Raw genomic sequence first — 20,568 nt, forward strand, 5'->3', positions numbered from 1 at the left:
GTTATCCAAATACTGCAAGTTGTGCTTTTTTAACCTCCTATAGCCACTTATAATAATGTCCCATTAACACATTCGTGGTTGTGGAGGGGGGCAAACCAATGCTGTGCTATAATCTGCTAATGGCAATGAAGCATTGTATTTTTTTCTGAAAAATACAGATTTTGATTAATGATAAAAACAATATGAAACAATACAATATCATAAACTTCCAAAAACATTTAAACTATAAGTATTTTAGCAGTGTTTCTAGGGGACATTCAGATCTACAATAAATGGTCACATGAATTGCTGCCAGTTCTACACTCCACAAATTGATTCAATTTGTTGGAAGTCTCAAAACACTACACACACGTGTCCGATATCCTGCCTTACCATTTTTCTCTGATAGAATGTAATCTGAATTTGTTTAGATTTGATCAGATTTTACACATGACATTACATGTGTACTTTCTATTTTTAGCAACAACTTTCCCGCCCAACCCAAAAATCGGTCGCTTATGATAAGTCGGCTGATTTCCTTTAGATGTGAATGTTTTTTTTTTATCCAAAATGGAACTCGAAGTAAAAATTAGCCGGTGTGCCCTATGTAAAGGTTTATGTCCACAACCTATAAATAGCTGAAGAACTTCAGAAGGACCACCAGAAACCCGATCTGTCCACCGTCCACTGTAAGATAACCTTACAAGACAAATTGTTGCACATGAATCTTGACAGAACTGGGACAGGGTCTCTTTGTTTCCCAAAGACATGGCCCCTAGCACTGAATAGGTTAATGTTGCAATTAGGCTTCCTATTATGTTCTATATAGTGCAGGCAGATCAGGTGTCACTCTGCTTTGTATTGTTAAGGAGCGATTCCGAGGTAATAAAAGTTTTCTCCATTCTTTCCACCCTAAAGAGAGCCTCCTGTGCTTTCCCAGCTCTTTAGTCCGCCCAGCCCCCATCCACTGGGATCTGAGCCAGCAATCCCCCTCACCCTCCTCTCTGAACAGCCAACTAATCTGTCTGCACCCCAACAAATACTGTGCTCCCTGGCCTAGGGCTTCCCTTGTCTTGTCATTGCTTAATTCCGCTGCACCTTTCTAAGATCCTCTCCCTTAGGCTATCCCAGCACACAAAGCACATTTCTTAGGGAATGATACAATACTTTGCGGAAACTTTACTTTTGTATTAAATCTATAATGTGTACTATCATCTCCAAACTTTGTCCAGTTTTGCAACCCTCATCTGCATCCCAACTCCCCACGCCAAGTCTTTGATGGGTTCTCTGGGATCTCTATGGTGGTCTGGGAGTCTTCTTCTACTCTTTCTTTCTTCTCCCCTCCCCCAGACTCCTGGCCACATCACACTCCTGTATGTGCAGAGAGGCCCAGGCTAGGAACTATTTTCTTCTTGGCACAATAAACTAAGCTGTACTCTGTGTAAAACTGCGGGAGCCATGTGGCTGCTGGAAGATTATAGCCCTCTGTGAATAAAAAGCATACGCCTAGAATCCTATATCACAACCGCTGCCAGGACATGCTACTTCCACCCAGCTATGTATAAAGAAGGCCTAGAAACTTTCTGAACTTAACCCTGTGTGCTCGACAGGCCGGGAACAAAGGGAAGCCATCATGTTTAACAAAGAATTCAAAGGTGTAGTCAGCGTTTTCAGGAATAATTCAGAAAAACCTTATAAATCAGTTCTGGATTTGGTGTGGGTGAATCTCTGCTGGATTCTTTTACTCTTTTCAGAACCATATTAATACTTCTATGTATTTGAGTTCCCATCTCTGCCAACCTGTTGCAGCAATTATACATGGAATAAACTATGCCATCTGCAAATGAATTGAATATTAGTCTGTCATTTTCAACCCCTATTTATTGTACAGCGCTGCCTACTATGTTGGCGCTATATAAATCCTGTTTAATATTAATAATAAACCTTGCTACAACTTGTCCCATTTTTGTATGATGCCAATGTAGCATCCACTTGTTCGATAATCAATCTGAATAACAATTGATTTTGCCATTACATTCAAATATCAACTATAACACAAAAATTGGTTTCTATTTTATTACCATAATCATCAATTATCGCTTTCCTAATCAATTGAAAATATTGCAATGCTAGCTTTAGATCCTGTTAGATTTTCTATTTATTTTTCTATCATGTAACAGGACATTATTATTATTATTATTATTAATAAACAGGATTTATATAGCGCCAACATATTACACAGCGCTGTACATTAAATAGGCATTAATCTGGCAGTACATACACAGATCTGATTAAATACAACCCATGTAATATTTCACCCAACATGATCACCATTCTATTCTGTGCTTATTAAGCTTCAACATTTCAACCCATCTGACTGCTAGAATTATTGATGGGAGGAAAAAATCATAACACTGACAATAAGCTGCAGAGCACAATCTTGTACAATGCTACGGCCCCAGAATTTATGGTTTGCTTTATTTAGCAAAAGGAGTGAGACTCCCCATACAGCGGGGAGCTACAGTAAGGAGATCTCACAACCAGAATCTTCCCAGGATAAAAGAAGCCAACAAGAGAAATATATGGGGTATTGGTGGAAACTCTTCCATACAGAGATAAAGTGCTGTCCCCTCTCCCAGCCATGAGCCACCATTAATCTGGGGGCAGACATTTGTATACACAGGTGGGGGATTCTTTGTAAAGCAGACAATCTACATTTGGGAGGGGGAAATTCTCATCCACCCTGCAGCATAAATGCTCTAACCTTGCCATTACAGTCTCATAAATCAGGGAGGAGAAGGACACATTCCCTGGCTCTCAGACACAGGTTTAGAACTTTGCACTATTAGTCAGGACTTAGTTGCATTCCTTCCAGCAAGGTCACAGATGTAGGGGGTCAGTGTGGCTTCATATGGTATCACTCATGGAATGGGCTCATTTATTGCATTGATCTGGAAGATGTGCACAGCTGTGATTACCACAGGCACAAGCAATACTTCTACATGTCACCTCCACCACTGCAAGTGCTACATCTCACCCATTGCCTCTTAATAACAAATGAATCAAAGTTCCCCATGTTGAAGGGAATGAGAGAAAAGTAATGGAAATGCTCCAGAGAGAATCAGCCTGGCAGACTGGATCAGAGTGATAGAGAAAAGATTTGTCAGAACTCTCCTGATGGGAAAGAATCAGGAAAAGTAACTTTGTTACCTTGATCATAGCAACACACTTCCAGGGATCTATCACTGCAATCCTCATATGAATGGTGCATGTCAATACAGAGAATAAAAGCCTACAGCAATCATGGCTTCATTTAAAACATTAACTTTTATTTGCAGCACTTTTACTAAAGCCCCCCTGATCAGCCCTCAAGCCCTTCTGTACTTTAAGATGTTGCAAACTTTTTTATACATATATTTGTAAATAAGTTTATGTTCTGTTTATAAATAAAAACCTGGAAATGATCATCATTGGTAGTTTCAGGCTGTGATCTCCCCCACACCCCAGCAGCCTTCCATACAGAACACTATAGCGCTGCATGGCAGAAGCGCCGTACAAAGCCACAGCTCAATCTCTACATTCACATCATAAAGCGATCAAACATCCAGACAGAATGCAAGTTTCTCCAACTTACCAGAAGATATTTATATCCTTAGAGTTTGCAGCATTCCATACATCCCCATCAGCTTTAACCAGGGAAACTTTCACCTCTTCCTTTTTTTCCTCAACATAGCCACAGCAAGAACAATTATAATCCACAATCCTGTTATGGCAGCATGAGAACTCCAGAAATCAGGGGTGCAGCTTGGAGAAAGTGGTGCGCACAGCAGACAATGGGGAAGTATTGGGCAGATCGGTCAGGGCATGCCGCGGCAGAAGTTGTGGAGCTGCAGAGTGTGCTGGGCTCTCCCAGTGCTGGGCTCACTGGAGGGGTGCTGACATCACATCCTTCTCCTCCCCTTCACTTCTATGGACACAGGCTAATTCCAAGTGTCCTCTATTATACTCCAGCACTGCACTGGCTCACTTTGTAAGGAACATGTGGCAGCTTGCAGGGAGCTGAATGGAAAAGAATATTATTCACTAAACTTGTAAAGGGTTGTCCTAGAAGGAATGAGTGAATCCATAGCTGCCTATATGCATGGTAAGGATGATCAGACTCATCTGGTTATAGATTGCTTGAAGAATTATTTATTTGCATTTATATAGCAGTGCTTTACATAGTCCATAGTCATGTCACTAGCTGAGGGGCTGACAATCTAATGTCCCTACCATAGGCATGGTATTACCAAAATCTAAGGGGAAGTCAATTAAATTAGCTTCATATTTTTTGGGGAAACCCACACAAACATAGAAGCATATACAAACTCCCTGAGATGTGACCTGAGCGCTGCATAGGAAAGCCAATCAGATTATTAATATTAAACAGGGTTTATATAGCGCCAACATATTACACAGCGCTGTACATTAAATAGGGGTTGCAAATGACAGACTAATACACACAGTGACACAGGAGGAGAGGACCCTGCCCCAAAGAGCTTACAATCTAGGAGGTGGGGGAAGTAACAAACAATAGGATGGGAGATATGTAGTGGTGGGAAGTGGTGACGGTTTCATAAGACAAAAGAAAATGTGTAGGCAAGTTTGAAAAAAAAATGGGTTTTGAGTGCTCTATTATTTGAGCAGAAAGTAAGAGCAAGCTGAATAGGATGAGGAAGACCATTCCAGAGAATTGGGGCAGCTCTAGAAAAGTCTTGTAGCCGTGAGTGTGATGAGGTTATGAGTGAGGAAATCAGTTGTAGGTCATCGGAGGAGCGGAGAGAGGGAACTATGACTATGACGGAACTATGACAGATGACTATGTAGGGAAGATGTGGCCATCTTGCTGCTTGATTTCCCTTCTAATTCACAGAGTTTACCAAATAGATTAGCAGCTTGTTCACCTCCCATAAAGTACTCTAAAGCTGCGTACACATGTGCATTAATTATTGTTGTAAACAAACAACTAACGACCAATCGTCCGATAATCGTTAACAGAAAAAGTGCACAGCAACTGCCCAACGATGCCAAGGAACGAGGATTGTCACTGGAAACGAACGACCGTCCTGGCGGATCTGATTGAGCCACGATCGTTTGCTATCCATTGTGTGTACAGTCGTTCAGTGATCATGGATGGTTCTGTGGTACACTTGCTCCTTTACATGTCACTTCCTTAATCGTTCAAACGATCGTATCCAGCGTGTGCACACTATTGGCGGATTATATTTAAACAATTGTATCGTTACAGCATGTACAGAATTGTGCACAATACGATTGTTCAAAATAATCGTGCATAATCATTAGTCGTTCGTTTTCTAACGTTAATTATTGCAAGTGTGTACCTAGCTTTAATCTGGTCATACACCTTAAATTCTAAATGTGCAATCTCTTTTCAAAGCAACCCAATCCTTTCAGTTGTAATTACTGCATAATTATTGGGAGATCCGAATTAGTTTAACCGAAATGCAAGCTGTATGGTCAATTTATGGCTGACCATTGATTCACACGGGTGTTGGATGTACATTCACAATTTAAATGACCCCGGATAATAATACGATCACTAGCACTTTGCTTGCCTGAACGCTCCTACTCATCCCATTAGGGAAAGGCTTCCCATACATAGTAGATTGGCACCCAGTTCAACCCATTTTCAGTCATCTCAAGTCTTTGAAACAACCATGCAGGTGCCTACAGACACTAGAACATTTTATTACCATTTTTATTACTATTATTACACATGATTTATATAGCGTCGACCTATTACGCAGCGCTGTACAAAGTCCATGGTCCTGTCACTAGCTGTCCCTCAAAGGAGCTCACAATCTACTGTCCCTACCATAGTCATATGGCGGTCCAATTTAGATTACCAAGGGCCACAGGCAACCTATGATCTTCAAAGAAACTTAAGGTGCGTACACACTTCCAATTTTTATCGTTCCAATCGAACGACGAACGATCGATTGGGCAAAAAATCGTTCGTAAAAAAGTAACCAACGACGCCGACGAACGAGGAAAATTGTTGGAAACGAACGACCGGACCGGCGGATCGGATTGGGCGACGATCGTTGAACATCGTTCGTGTGTACGGTCGTTCGTTGATCGTCCATGGCCAGAGCATGCGTGATGAACGAACGTCCGTTCACTTTCCTGTCGTGCACATAGTTCCTCTATCGCTTAAACGATCGTATCTATTGTGTGTACAATATCTACGAACGATCCTGTCGTTACCTCTATGTGCAGGATCGGTGCTATACGATCGTTCATATATATCGTGCAGGAACGTTCGTCGTTCGTTTTCCGACGATAATAATTGGAAGTGTGTATGTAGCTTTATTTTCTAACTCATTGTAAACCACACCCCAATAAATAACTGTCTGTTACAGAAATACTAAAAATGTGTGCAGATCCTGGCCCTTGAGAAATGGCGTTGGACAGCCCTGTAGTGGAAGGTGGCTGGATATACTGGTGTTATCCCACTGCCTTTCAGCACTTCTGTATCTCCGTATTCATAGAAAAACAAATGCTTGGCTCAGCAAGGCAGCTGTGTTTATTGCTGTAGGAGGAGCAGAGACAGGCAGACATAACCGGCATTACATCTGTCAGAGGGGGTCAGAACATCAAGTTATTGAGCAGAGACCATTCTAAATTTCCATCTTATATTGAATCTTTATTGATATTGATAACCACGATGGAAATTCTTTGTTTCTGGATAAAGGTGTATTATAAGATATTCCTTATAGTATAGACATTTAAAACAATCTAGAAAGCAACCTATTGTTAAACTATTAAAAATTAGGACATTCTTGATGAGTTCCTGGCTCACCTGTCCAATGGCTGCGCAGTACCCATTGGTTAATTATTGATATCAAGGAAATATTGATTAATTACACGGTTGTGCACCCATCAGCCATTGTATGGTCCCCATAAGTATATTTCTGCCATGCTCCATACATTCAGCCAGTGAGATATAAAGTGAAAGGTACAAAGGGTAATGGGCATTTCCAAAGTGGTATCAGTCTATTAGGACTTTGCAATCTGTTACTGAATTTCAAGAAAACAGATCATCAAAGGGACAAAGCTTTTGTCTGTCCTTTTCTTTTAGTTCCTGCTTGGTGATCATTGAGACAAAAATGCGTACCCTTCAAAGATCAAATATTTGCTATCTTGGTCTTCTGTGTCATTCCTCTCCTGTCTCACCACCAGATTTCACAAAGTACAGAAGGAGGCAGAGGTGCTAGTGTACAGATAACCCGATAGTTAGCAAATATCTTTCCCCAAATGATTCTGTCATATCACATCTCTGTCATGTCTATTCCTAAAAACACTGGTAATAACATAATACTGCTTGTCTGTAAAAATGTCACATAGACCGATGTCAAGTCTTCTATAGTATGTATGTAGAACCACAGGTAAGCTATAGGCAATATGGAGGAAAAAAAAAGTTTATTTGGTGCACATGTATGCAAATGGCTTAATCATTACCCTTAACCCTGGTATCTTTTTTCTCATTAAAGTGAACCTGTGCCCAGAATATTATATATATACTGTATGTGTATATATCTATATATATATCAATATATCTAATAAATATATATATTCCACAATCCTCCATGTTTTGTGTTCATTCATGTGCTGCAAAAACACAAAATATCTGTTCATTTTGCCAGCTTCAAATTTTGGGCTTCAAAGTTCCTAGATCATTTTTCATTGGCGTAAACCTACCCCCAGAACTACATCCCCCAAGGGCTCTTTTTCTATGCACAGTGTGTTGGCAAACACTTAGGAGTAATGCAGCAGCACTTTTTTGCTAGGAAAGAAAGCAACAGTATGTGCAGAGAGACTGCAAAGTGTGGCAGAGATATGCAGTGTTCTGTAGTCAAGCTGACAACACTGTTTGAATTTTAGTGAAGTAGGGGCAGAGTTGTCAGTGGAGCATAACGCCCAGGGGGTTCTGGGTAATTTTGGGTGGCTCTTCCTCTTTAGAGGAGAGATCACAATAGCACCTGAGTGCATTTTTGTGGTGTGTTTTTGCACATTTATTTATTTACCGAGGATCAGGGTTTTTGTTTAGAGAATCATGACTACCAGGATTCACAAAAAAAAAAAAGGCAGAGTTGTCAGTTTACTACAGGAAGTTAGGAATTTGCTGGATTTCGTCGAAAAACAAAAAGTAGTTTCAGAACCGGCAGGGTTTTACAAGATAAAATAAAAGGTAACGTGTTCATGTAATACAAGTTATGTTTAGAATATGTTTGCATGAATAAGTCCCCCATGGTGGGGGTGGTGGAAGGAACCCCCTTCAGTAAGATGTCACTGCAAAATTCAGTAAAAATCATTCATGTGAAAAAGAAGACAGTGGGGTAATTCAGCTCGCCAAAATCCAAGCTGAAATATCAGTTTTGCATAAAATGACCTTTTGATATAATTTAGTCTTAGTTCTCTAAATAATAAAAGAACTTTTATCTAGAAACTCTCAAGTCCAAAGAATTCTTTTCTAAAACCTATTTTTACTAATATGTTAAAGAATGGCTCGTCATGGCTATGTTTGTGTGTATTTTTTAATGCCATGGCCTTCTCATATAAGACAGAAAATGTATTCATAAACCATTTCAGCATTGAAAATCTTATCAAACTTGTAGATTGCCATTCATTGTTTATAGAGATTGCAGGAAAGCTGGGGGCCACAAACAAGCACTGTAGAGTCAAATTACACAAGGAGCCTCCAGTTGGACAGCTGCACTTTAAACTTCTGGAAAGCTGGCGGAATTTGCCTTCTTCCACCTCTTCCCACTATTACTTAATCCAAAAAAATGTTAATGCTTGTTGACAAGACCACTTTACCCATATTAACCTCACAACTGGCCTCAACAAAATTCTGAATTTATCAAGCCAGTCAGCTTTGATTGCTAGTAACTCATAAAACAATAAAAGCGAGACTGTACAGTATGGTTTGAAGGCTGTAAAGTTGCACAATAATCAACAGGCACATATCCTCAAATCAACTATACTATACCAAAGAGTTATTGTCAGTAGACATAAGACCATTAGACATTGCCAGACATTGTCCCAAATTTAGTTTGGAGATTGTCAATCTGAATCCACAAATATGGCATCTGTATTTGTTGGGCCATTTCTTTTCTTTCGCGGTGGCGGACAGTCCAGGCTCCTGGACTTAATGGTGCTTGGGAAGAAGTACTGCAATCCCAAGCTGCAAGGTGATACATATCAAGTACAAGTACGATGAAAGACAGAGCCCATTTTTCAACCCAGAAGAGAGCTGGAACCGGGTTGTGGAGGGTCTGCTTGAGCATGGTCAGGGTACTTTGTCCATTTAGACTTTTTTTAAGTCTAGAACAGGTGGATTATTACCAAAGAACATGAAAATGTTGTTCTTCTTGAAATGACATTCTCTGGATAATTATATTTACCTTACCTTAGCTTCTCCACGTCATGGTTTAATGTTGGGAGTGAGAAGAAGAATCCCGGTGTTAACTCCGCATTTTCCTGGTTGGAGTTGACACAAGTCTAAGAACATACCTGACAGCCCCAATACTGGGGGGCAATCGTATCGTCAGGCACCAAGCCTCTTATTGTTAAAGAAAGAATAATAAGTCACATGATTCCTACACCGTAACCCTTACAGTAAAAAAATGAAGCTTATGGTTTTAACAAAAGTCATGTTCAAATTCATTATTATCCTAAGCTTGTTAATAAATGCATAATAAAATAACGAAACAAAAATCTTGCATTTACTACTTTGTATACATTTCATGTTGTGATCCTGTACACTTTCATTTTCAGCTGGAAAGCATTCTATTCAGTGCTTTGTAGATTCTCGGCTCACACAAGTGACAGATGTATCTTGTCCTCTACTCCCTTAATATACTGTAGGGCTTTGAGAAAGCAAGTTCACAAAAAATGAGGATAATCTCCTTATATGAAGTGCAGATATACATGACATTCATCATGGGTGCATGATAATTCTAGTTATAAATAACTTTCATCAAGGGCCTGTGAAATTACCCCAACATCTATCATGTTACACAACTTCCATAAATAGGCATTTACCATAACAGAAGGAGAAGATGGAATTTTAGGATCTGGAGGACGGCAAAGAGCCTGGCAGACCCAAGCTTTATTCAACTTTAATTTAGCAGAGCAAATGGAGGATTTTCTCACAATGAGTTCGAGCAGCTAAATAAAGGACATGTAGCAAATATAATATATGTAAGAAATACTTTTGTATTGCCCTGGGAATCAAAAGTATGCATAAAGCTGAAAGCTGTGCAGATATAAAAAAATCATTGAATACAATTATGTTTTAATTTTGACTTCATATGTTTGATTTCATAACAGCTTCGTGTAAATCGCCTATACAACAGCATTTACACTGGATAAAGGAAGATCAGTGTGAGGAGTTCATGTTGTGACAAGTAATAAGCTAACAAGAGGAAGGAGGGAAAAATGAGCTCATTAGTCTACTGCTGCTCCTTTATTGTCCAGTTATGGGCTGAGTATAGGAAGGTGACCTACTTGTACTGCTATACTGTAATTGTGAAATATCAGGTTGCCAAACTAGCTCTGATATCTGTTAGTGCTGAGAAAACCTCAGACTTCCTCTATCCGAAATTGACAGAATCAGGTTCTATTAAAATGGTGTCTTTGCTGAAATGTATTTATGTCGTTATACACTCCCCAGTCTGGATATCTGAAAACATCTTCTGCACAATTCAGGATGAAATAAACTACCCTGCACCTCCCAACCGGTCAAGATCAGTTCCTCTGTTACTTGACATCTATCCTGGTCACGATTAAAGGGTTGCTTACCTTAGCCATGGAAAACCCTGCTAAATTTTTGGAAACTATGAAGTCCTATTTATAGGAATTGCCATTCCCACTCCAATTATACTGCACCTTTAAAACTCTACATGTCTAGAATGGCACAAAATCCACCCTATGACTTGTTCACATAGATCTTTTTTTTAGTAGTGGAGACTGCCGTTTTCTAGTGTTTACCAATCCAAATACTGCAATTGAAGCACTGGGTCTTCTAACTTGGGTGGATAAGAATTAGAGAGTTTAGTTTTTCTGGCGATTGTGCAGGTTATGGTTAGTGCACAAATTTGAAGGATCCCAGAGTTAGTTCTCCTGTCAACTGCTTCATTGAACTTGAATAGGAACACTTTTTAAATGCCTTCCACACTTGGAAAGATGGTTGTTAAAGTATGTTTTAGAAGCATTTTTGGAGACACAAAATTGCCCATTATTCTTTTCTACATGTAATGACAAAAAACACAAGAATATTGAAGTCAATGTCATAAAAGAGATACAGGACAGAACTGTGAAGGAACAGCAATTTGGTGATGAAGGCCAGGGCATGGCAAGCTGTCCCCACCATTTCTTCCCCAAATTTGCTGCAGAGTCTCACTAAAGAGGTTTGTACAAGAAGTACAGACACATGATGTGTTTTTTTCTTCCTACACCCTTCAATTTTCTGTATAAGATAATTGCAATGCTGGACAAACACTTTTATCAGCCTTTCTTAAGAAACCTTCAAATACTTTTCCGGTTTCTAATGGTTTCTAACTTAAACCCTTCTAGCTAAAACTTTTTTTTTTGGAGGACATTTTTGTCCATTCTTCCACTGGCCAAATTGGTGGCCAGTGGAAGAATGTCCCTGTTATAGTGGTGACTAGATTATCTTAGATTAATCAGCCACACTTTGAGGAACGCCTAACAACCTCTGGAGAATGGCCTGTCTATGTGAACATGCTCCTATCAGGGGAAGACTACTACAATTTAGAAGTATCACAACTCTCAATTTGGCCAGATGTTTCAGGTCCTTAACATATAAAGTTTACAAGTCTCCTTAACGTGGAAGAGGCTTGCAGTGAATAGGAGGGAGTATTATTAATAATAATATTATTTTTAATAAACAGGATTTATATAGCACCAACATACTACCCAGCACTGTACATTAAATAGGGATTGCAAATGACAGACTAATACAGACAGTGATACAGGAGGAGAGAACCCTGCCCCGAAGAGTTTACAATCTAATAGGTGGGGGAATTTCACACACAATAGGATGGGAGATATGTAGTGGGGAAGAAGTGACGGTTTCAAAAGACAGAAGAAGATGGGTGGGCAAGTTTGAAAATGGGTTTTAAGTGCTCTTTTAAATGAGCAGAAAGTAGGAGCAAGCCGAATAGGACAAGGAAGACCATTCCAGAGAGTCGGAGCAGCTCTAGAGAAGTCTAGTAACCCTGCGTGTGATGAGGTTATGAATGAGGTAGTCAGTACTAGGTCATCGGTGGAGTGGAGAGAGCGGCAGGGGGAGTATTTTTTAACCATGTCAGAAATGTAAGTGGGACAATAATTGTGTAGGGATTTGAAAGCAAAGCACAGGAGCTTAAATTTGATACTAAGGTGAAATGCAAGCCAGTGAGGAGAACTACAAAGAGAAGCAGCGGAAGAGGAGTGGAGGGAAAGATGGATAAGTCTGGCTGCAGCATTCATAATAGATTAAAGTGGAAGTCTACCCAAAACCATTCAAAATATTCAAACATATTCTCCTTTCCTTCAGTAATTGTTCCAATATAATTTATGTGCCTTTACCCTACATCCTAGAAGCATTGTAGGACCACCTTCAGTATTACAGAGCGACCATCCTATACCTTTATAATACAAACCCTGTGCACCGCCAAACCAGCATTACAGAGACCACAGGAGGCCATGAGACTGGAAATAAAAAACAAATGATGATACAATATCCATGCTTTCTAAAACTGAGCAGTTTGGGGAGCTGGTTCCTCTACTTTCAATGTATCATTTAGATCTGTTACACTGTCACTCAGAAGAATACCTGTATAATTACTAGGGAATGATTTACACAAGGAGGATGTTATTTCACGAAGTGAAGTCATTAATCAATTACCTAACTTGCTGACCTCTTGTATATTGTTTTCTGTTTGGTTGCCGAGACATGCCACGGACAAGAAATCATTACATTTGCCCTCAGTGGCTGTTAACCTGCTGTTATTCAAACAATAAAATATTGTATTTATGATAATGCATGAGAAACATATTTCAAAACTAAGCAGAACGCATAGTAGCCGAAAAATTGTACAATGGCTGAGTATTGCTCAGTGTTTCCATAGAGATAGATACAAGTTTACCAAACAGTACAGAGTACAAGTCATAAGCACATTCCACCTTGTCTTCTAGATTTGTTTTACTTTAATGTTCCAGGAAGGCTGCGCTGCCTTTGTGTTCACATGTCAGTACTGAAGAGTGACAAACTGCAGAATCAGCACCAGAATATATTGCTATATAATGGAAATACGATCCCTTTTCTTCTCTGCACATTCAGATACAGCTACATGTCATCTCCCAATGGGGGCTAGAAGAATCTCAAAATCAAGGCAACAGGTCACCAACAAAGCAGCATAAACATGACTTCAGTCTTTGTGGATATTTTCAGATTATTGGGACTAGAAGATGCTTAAAATTTGCTCTATACATTAATGCAGAATATATATATATATATATATATATATATATATATATATATATTTATATTGCAGATCTTTTGGATTCATTTGACCTGGTTTTTCTTTATTGCAGTTTAGACAGTTTGTGAAAAAAACACACAGCTGAGCTCATCTCCACTTCTATCAGCATTCACCCTGCACTGTAGTACAACTGATTAGTTCCTTGTGCTGCTTCTCCCTCCCACATTATCTGCTGTACATTGACTACAAGGGGTTAATAACATGTCAAATTCAGGTACTTTCACTGCTTGCATTTAAAATAATATAGTTAATGATGTGTTAACGAATAAATCTTCATTCATTTGTTCTATGTATATCTTGATATTTGAACAGCCCATTGGTTGTAGTGTATATACCTCATAGTGTAGTTTATTTACACACATAGGGTGTTTTTTCAGTATATATTGTACCATGTCAGATATTTTAAAATAATATGTATGAGAGCTGTAGAAAGCAGTACAAAAATCATATTGAAAAATAAAAAATAGCCTGCGTTAGCCACTGTGTAGCAAGGACATGTTAGAAGCCGAATTTGCAGTTTCCCAGTTGGAGATGCTGGAAAAATAAATGATAACTTTGTGTTCCTCTTATTTACTACTTCTGAGGGGTTTTTCTCCTATAGAGAGAAGATCTGCTTCAAGCCTTCCCTCGATGAGAAGTCAAACTGGCTGCAGTCTATAACAGCAGGGGAAACACCAACGCCTCTGAAAATAAATCAATCAAGTGCTTTGAAACATAAAGGGAGACACACTTATACCACCTCGCCACAGCATGAGCTTTAATATAAACATATGGCATGCAGAGGTGTGCGTGTCTCTTTAATACATATATAATTGGTTTTCAGGTTTCATCTTGGCTCAAGCAAGCCCCAGTTTGCAGCATGATGTGGTATACATCTGCAAAGCAAGGCTTATCAATATGCCTTCCAAGTTCATATTTGTTTTAATAAATGTGTTTATTCTGAACCATAAATCCAGCCTAAATTTCTTTTATCTCTTTGTAAAAATTAGGCGACAGTTTGAAATCTTGTCACTTATTTTCTATAGATTTTCTTCAGCTTTCTGGCTTGGTGTCACAGTTGTGCATCTTGTGTTTAGAATTGGATCAAACTATATAGCCTGCTTAATTTAGTGTTGTCCACAAGGCCCAAATAATTACCTACAGTGCAGAAGGACCTAAGGGAAGTTAGATAAAAATGGTGTTTTGTGGTGTTTTATGCATCTTGCTTATTTTTGCTCCGCTTTAGTTATAGACATACTTTGACACTTGTGACTAGTTGTGGTTGGACTATGAAAGTGGCCAAGTTTCTTCTACTTTTTTCCTGCTTCAAATGGTTGTTAAATGAACACATTGTGTTCTTTGCATTAAAAGAAAGTTTACAGTTCCTATGGATATTGCTGCCATGGAGTTACAGCACATAAATTTTATGGAGTAGCATGGAACTAACGCACCACGACACTTTCCCATGTGGCCCTGTACGTTGCTGTACCTTGCAGCACAAAGCATGTGAAGACTAAGCCTAATTCTGTACACCTCCCTATTGTTTTCCGACCTCCTCTGTCTAGTTCTTCTTATAAGAACTGATCATTCGGATAGAGTTTTCCTGCATCACCAAGTTTTTCCCTATTAGATAAGCTAGCAGTAGACATGTCTTACTCCAGAGGTATGAACATGTACCTTTAGCAGATCCAAACTTGCATTTCAGATCTTACATGAAAAGGATCTTTTGACAGGAGAATCATGCCTGTACTTTCATCTCCCCTAAGTCTGAATGACACCTGTTTTTGACTTTCCAACAACAATGGGTAAAAAGTCTTCCTTTACCCTGATACATCAGTGTAGGAAATATTGTAGACTAAATTCTGATATGGATCAGTATCTTTTCTACACTAGTAATGCTATCACACTCTCTTAGAAGGTGGAGAGTTTGCACCCAGGTGTCTTCAGGACCAAAGTCTTCCGTTTTTTGTAGGCACTGTTCCAGATTGAAGTCAAGCAGGAAATACATCCCATTATTCTGGAAGAAAGTTGGACACTTCTCTACACTTTGCGTTACTCAACCATTTCACTATATGGTACCTAAATACTGCAAATGATTGTATGATCCACCAGAATGCAAGCTGTGGGCAGCATTAACTGTAAGTAAAGTTTATGGTCAACTCAAGTAAAGTTCAGTTTTCATTAAATGGCATCATATAATTCCTAGCACTTTTCTTTATATGATATTTAGCAGACAGGATGCAAACCACATACATGAGCTCAGGAGCAATTTGTGTTAATCCTTGTATAAAAGGCAAGGAGGCTAGAACAATTACAATCTGCTCAAACAACTGGATCCTAGTAATTAGGCAATATGAATACCATGTATATTTTTACAACGCACAAAATAACAGATTACTTAATACGTTAAACACTGTCTGCATTTCTGGCAATATTACAATCTTTCTTTCATTCCAAGCCATGACTTTGTTTTTCAAACTCTTGAACATGATTCCTAAACTCTTACTGAACGCTACCCATGGGAATGTGTATGTCTCTGGCTACAGATTAAACAGGCATATAGAATGTCGGTGCAGAAGATCAATTTAACTACGGTATAAATATAAGTTTTTATAAAGCAACTGCTGTGATTTAGAGGGGGCGACTATAATTTATCTGCAAATCCTTCTAACTATACTGAATTATTATTCTGTTTGTCATTTTTGTGTGTTCACAAAGCATAATATAACTTTGTGCAATATGTATTCCTATTTCTATGTCAGGTACATGTGCCTGATATAGAATCTTTTAAATCACAAAGCTGAGATATTTTGATCAAATGTCCACAAAAACTCCACATTCTGTGATTTCAACCCTGCTTTTAATATTCTGCTGCGGCATGAAATATTCTGTCAGCCAACACAATGTAATCATGTGTGAGAATGGTCTACCGAGGCTTAACCTGTATTGACATACACCTGTGACTGACATACATTGCTGCAATGCTAGCTGTCTTGCTTGGAAAAAGTTTTACACACAGACCAGGAACAAGCATGCAGCAAATAAAATTATAGTTCCTAATACAAGTACAGTATTTGTTTTAGGTCAATGACTAAAGGTGATGTTCAGATTTGAGATTACAAAATTGGCCTAAACATCTGTCATTCGGTCTGGTTCTAATATAACAGTCCCTGACATAGTTTAAAAAAAAACATCATTAGCCCAGTTTGAATTAACCAAAGTTAGGCTATATACACACAGAATAATGTTGCTGGAAATGATCTTTCCTAATTGTTTCCAGCGACATTAGAGTCAATAGCCCTGATTTAATAAAGCTCTCCAAGGCTGGAGAAGATAGACTTTCATCAGTCAAGCTGGGTGATTTGCTATTTGTTAGTAAATGTTTTCAATCCTTGATCAGATACATTTCAGATTTGCTGGATCACACAGGTTCACTGATGAAAATAAATCCTCTCCAGCCCAATGAGTGTAGCATACAGTCTTCAGATCTATAGCAGGATGTGGCACTGTGTCATCCTCCAAGTACAATATCATGGGATGCTGTACATGCTAGTGTCTGAGATGATCACGATCGTTCGTCTTGGTGGACAATCATATAGCCTGTGTACATAGCCTTTCCTAAAACAGCATTGGGCTATGTTATTAGTTTAGCTGCAAAAAGTGCTTGCTAGATTTAATTTTTAAACAGTAACTTGAAGAAACAAGTAACAGCAATCAATAGAGTTTCACAATCTTTAACTAAAACTAGAGCTAGACTCCAGCTGTTCTTTCTGTTGGCCCACAAGGAGCTGTCTACTAGTCCTATAGAACTCTATGGGGCTGTAATGCGCAGGTGCAACCAGGAAAGCACTTTATGTATGCAAGCAGCGGACCAGTGGCGGCCAGATCTCCGTATGTATTACATCTGTGAGTTTAGCTCAGGGGAAGGAAGAAGGAAGCATACACAATACTGCACCTGAAAGCATAGTTAGCATTTAAAGCTGAATGCCACACAAATATATAAAACAAACGTTTAAAGGGGTCTATATTATTAGATAATCAAAACCCTTTTTTTTTTTTTACAAAAGAATAAGTATGTGAAAATGACCTGGTATCAGATTTGTTCAATCAATAGTACAGCAGAGCTCAAAGACGAGCAGGAAGAAGCAGTAATTAAAGGTGTTCTGCACTGCTAATAGCATGGCAACAGAGGAAGAGATCGAAGTGACATGGAAATAGCGTTCTGTTGCTTTTTACTGTCCAATCACAGGGTTAAGGGAAGGAATAAGATTTGTAAGAGTTAATCAACTGCATTCAAAAAACTCAATTTTTCAGTCTATTTAAACCCCTGGACTGGATGGCCAAAAATACAAATCATTTGACAGGAAAATCATTTCTCATATACATATTTCATCTGTGCTAGATACTAATAGAATTCAAGACTTGCAGCACAGGAAGAGATCATTTAATAGTCAGATAGAATCTTTTGTACCTGCTAAAAAGCAGTTTATTGAATGTAGTTTAGTGTAATGGCCATATAGAAATGTATTGCTGTGAAAATGTGACATTTAATTAACTCGGATATTAAGGCTACTTTCTTTGTCAGATCCGCAGTACAGGAAGTTTTATATTGTTAGACCTTCAGTAACTGATGGGCAGTGTAGTCTAAACAAACAATTGCCTAAGAATACAATGGCGTGGTCCGCGTTTCCTGGATTGACTTTAATAACTTCCTATTGCGTTTGGAACAGGATACTTTATGCTCCTTTAGTTAGAAACGAGATGAATTGTATAAGCCTACCTGATACAAGCCAATACACACAAAACAACCTTATCATATTCTTAACCTCCGCTAACAGCACACTGTTGTTTGAAATGGTTACAACAAAAGCTGAAATCCTTTCCGGAAGGCAGTTTTTATGATGTACTTGGCTGGCAGAGTGAAGGAAAAGCATTGTGAAGATGGGTGGTGCACAGGTAAAATGTATCAGCATGTAAACTGATCCGCTATTGATATGACTGTACAGGGCTGTGATCATCACTCATCAAATAAAACAATATTATGGTCATTTGTTTGCAAGGAGGACATTTAGAGGAGCTGCACCCTGGAAGTACATTTTAGTTTTTACCCTAAATCCAAAGTAACAGTACAGACAGATATACATAAAATATACATAAAATAAGATGTCGCCAGCAGGCAGCTCTCCCAGCAAAATGACATACAGCCATTGCTAAAGATCAATTAAACTTGAAGTGGGTGCAGTGAGGCTGAATTAAATCAACAGAAATAAAATGTAACAAAGGATGAAAACACTGAAAATGGACTATTTTTTAAAATGGCAATTGTTTGTAATACACAGTAGATGTGCAAATGCTTTTCACTTCTTTCAGACACACATTGTAAAACTTATGGTGTGGCCAGGAGAGGCAAATGCACCACAAGCAGCAAGATTTGCACATGGCTGCAGACCACAACCAAAAACGCAGATGGCTTTCGCAAACTGTGTCGCTATCAGACACAGCTACATTCAAAAAAAGGATCCCAAGCACTCATTGCAGGTCTGAAATAGTCATTCGAGCCATCTACGTTTTATTTCTATTTAAACTAGCTATCCTAACAGCTCTCATATAAAAGGGGGTACTTATGTCTATGGGTAGCTAGGGTTCAGGAATGGGCTAGCTAGGGTTATGGGGTCAGGAAGGAGGGTGCTTCCTATAGGAATATATATATATATATATATATATATATATACACACATCATGGTAATAAATAAAATAGAAGTAATAAATACTTCTATACTTCCGTAAACATTTACACACATCTAGCAAACTTTGCATTAACTGGGATTCTTGGTCTGGTAGATATTGCTATATATGTTCAAGCTGGTCAACTGTGCCAAACTGATCTCTCTCTGGCCCTTCTCTACTATCAAAATATCAGATAGGTAGATGTACAAAATACATTGCAGTGGATAAATAGTCTTAATATGCGGTCAACCAACAGGCACAGTTAAAGAAAGGTTACAGAACCAATTTTAAGGTAAAAGCTTTGTATAACATAATATGAAGCAAATTTGGCCATACATGGTGATGATACAGTTGATCTATCTGCATGTGTTGCTTAAACACGAGCTGCATACAAATATGGAAAAAAACAGATTTTGTTTAAGATTCTTATCATGTAAAAAATGAAGCAGATTGAATTTATCACCATTCTACATAATATGATTTATTTCTGAATATGTTCTGTGCTTTATCTTTCCGCATGTTCCTTTCCCTTACACTCCCAAAAGACCCCAAACACTAGATGAAAATAAATAGGAACTGTTAGAAAAGCAAACAACCTACAGGAATGAATGTGAAAAAGAAACAATGCTAACATGACAGAACGTGGGGAATGTAAACCCCTTCCGCCCGTGGCCTTCTATAAATCTCCAATACTTAAGATTCTGGTGAACGTTTCCTGTGAAGCCACTTCCCAGACTGCCATTCCAATGGTTACTAATGTTCTAGTTACTAGTTAATAGACGGACAGCTTTACTTAGACAAACATGCCCTTCCCTGTATTTGTGTCCATACAATGAACAGGCCCAGGAGGATTTATTGATGGAGGTCTTATCTTCACTTCTACTCATTGGCAGCCTGATCATTATAATTAAATGTCTGATTGATATTTGCTGCTTGGACATTAGAAAAGCAATATCTTTGTACAGTTGTATTCATACCTATTTATCAATAATCATGTCTTGCATAAGTTTCTGGACTTTGACCAGTTTCTTTTTATCCTTTGATGCAAATGAAGGTCACACCCCATTTATATACACATCAGGCTGGAAGCTAGATAATCTTATCAGATATTGCAATATTAGATTCAGCTCTGTGGATCAAAGTGCAGTGTTATTCATGATTCACTTATGACAGTAACTAGATACAGTTATGTCTGCACAGAGAAACTTGTTCAGGTATCGGAATAGCATGTGATAAATGCTCCCGCTTATGTGATAAGGTGTCACTGTCA

The 20,568-nt window shown here is 38.6% G+C and overlaps 1 protein-coding gene across 5 annotated transcripts in view; it reads right to left on the minus strand.

The window, feature by feature from the left end:
- The window catches only part of FAT1 (FAT atypical cadherin 1), a 157,873-nt gene that overhangs the window by 125,683 nt on the left and 11,622 nt on the right, over window positions 1-20,568 (minus strand). For 4 of the 5 annotated variants that reach the window (XR_011919964.1, XM_072406162.1, XM_072406161.1 and 1 more), the window contains exon 1: window positions 3,614-3,808. The exons of the other annotated variant lie outside the window; for it this stretch is intronic. The gene's annotated coding sequence lies outside the window, so the exon portion shown is untranslated. Of the gene's footprint in view, window positions 1-3,613; window positions 3,809-20,568 lie in introns of those variants that run through there. 5 annotated transcript variants of the gene reach the window in all.

The sequence above is a fragment of the Pyxicephalus adspersus genome, chromosome 3 (genome assembly GCF_032062135.1).
Source record: "Pyxicephalus adspersus chromosome 3, UCB_Pads_2.0, whole genome shotgun sequence".
In the NCBI taxonomy this organism is placed as follows: domain Eukaryota; kingdom Metazoa; phylum Chordata; class Amphibia; order Anura; family Pyxicephalidae; genus Pyxicephalus; species Pyxicephalus adspersus.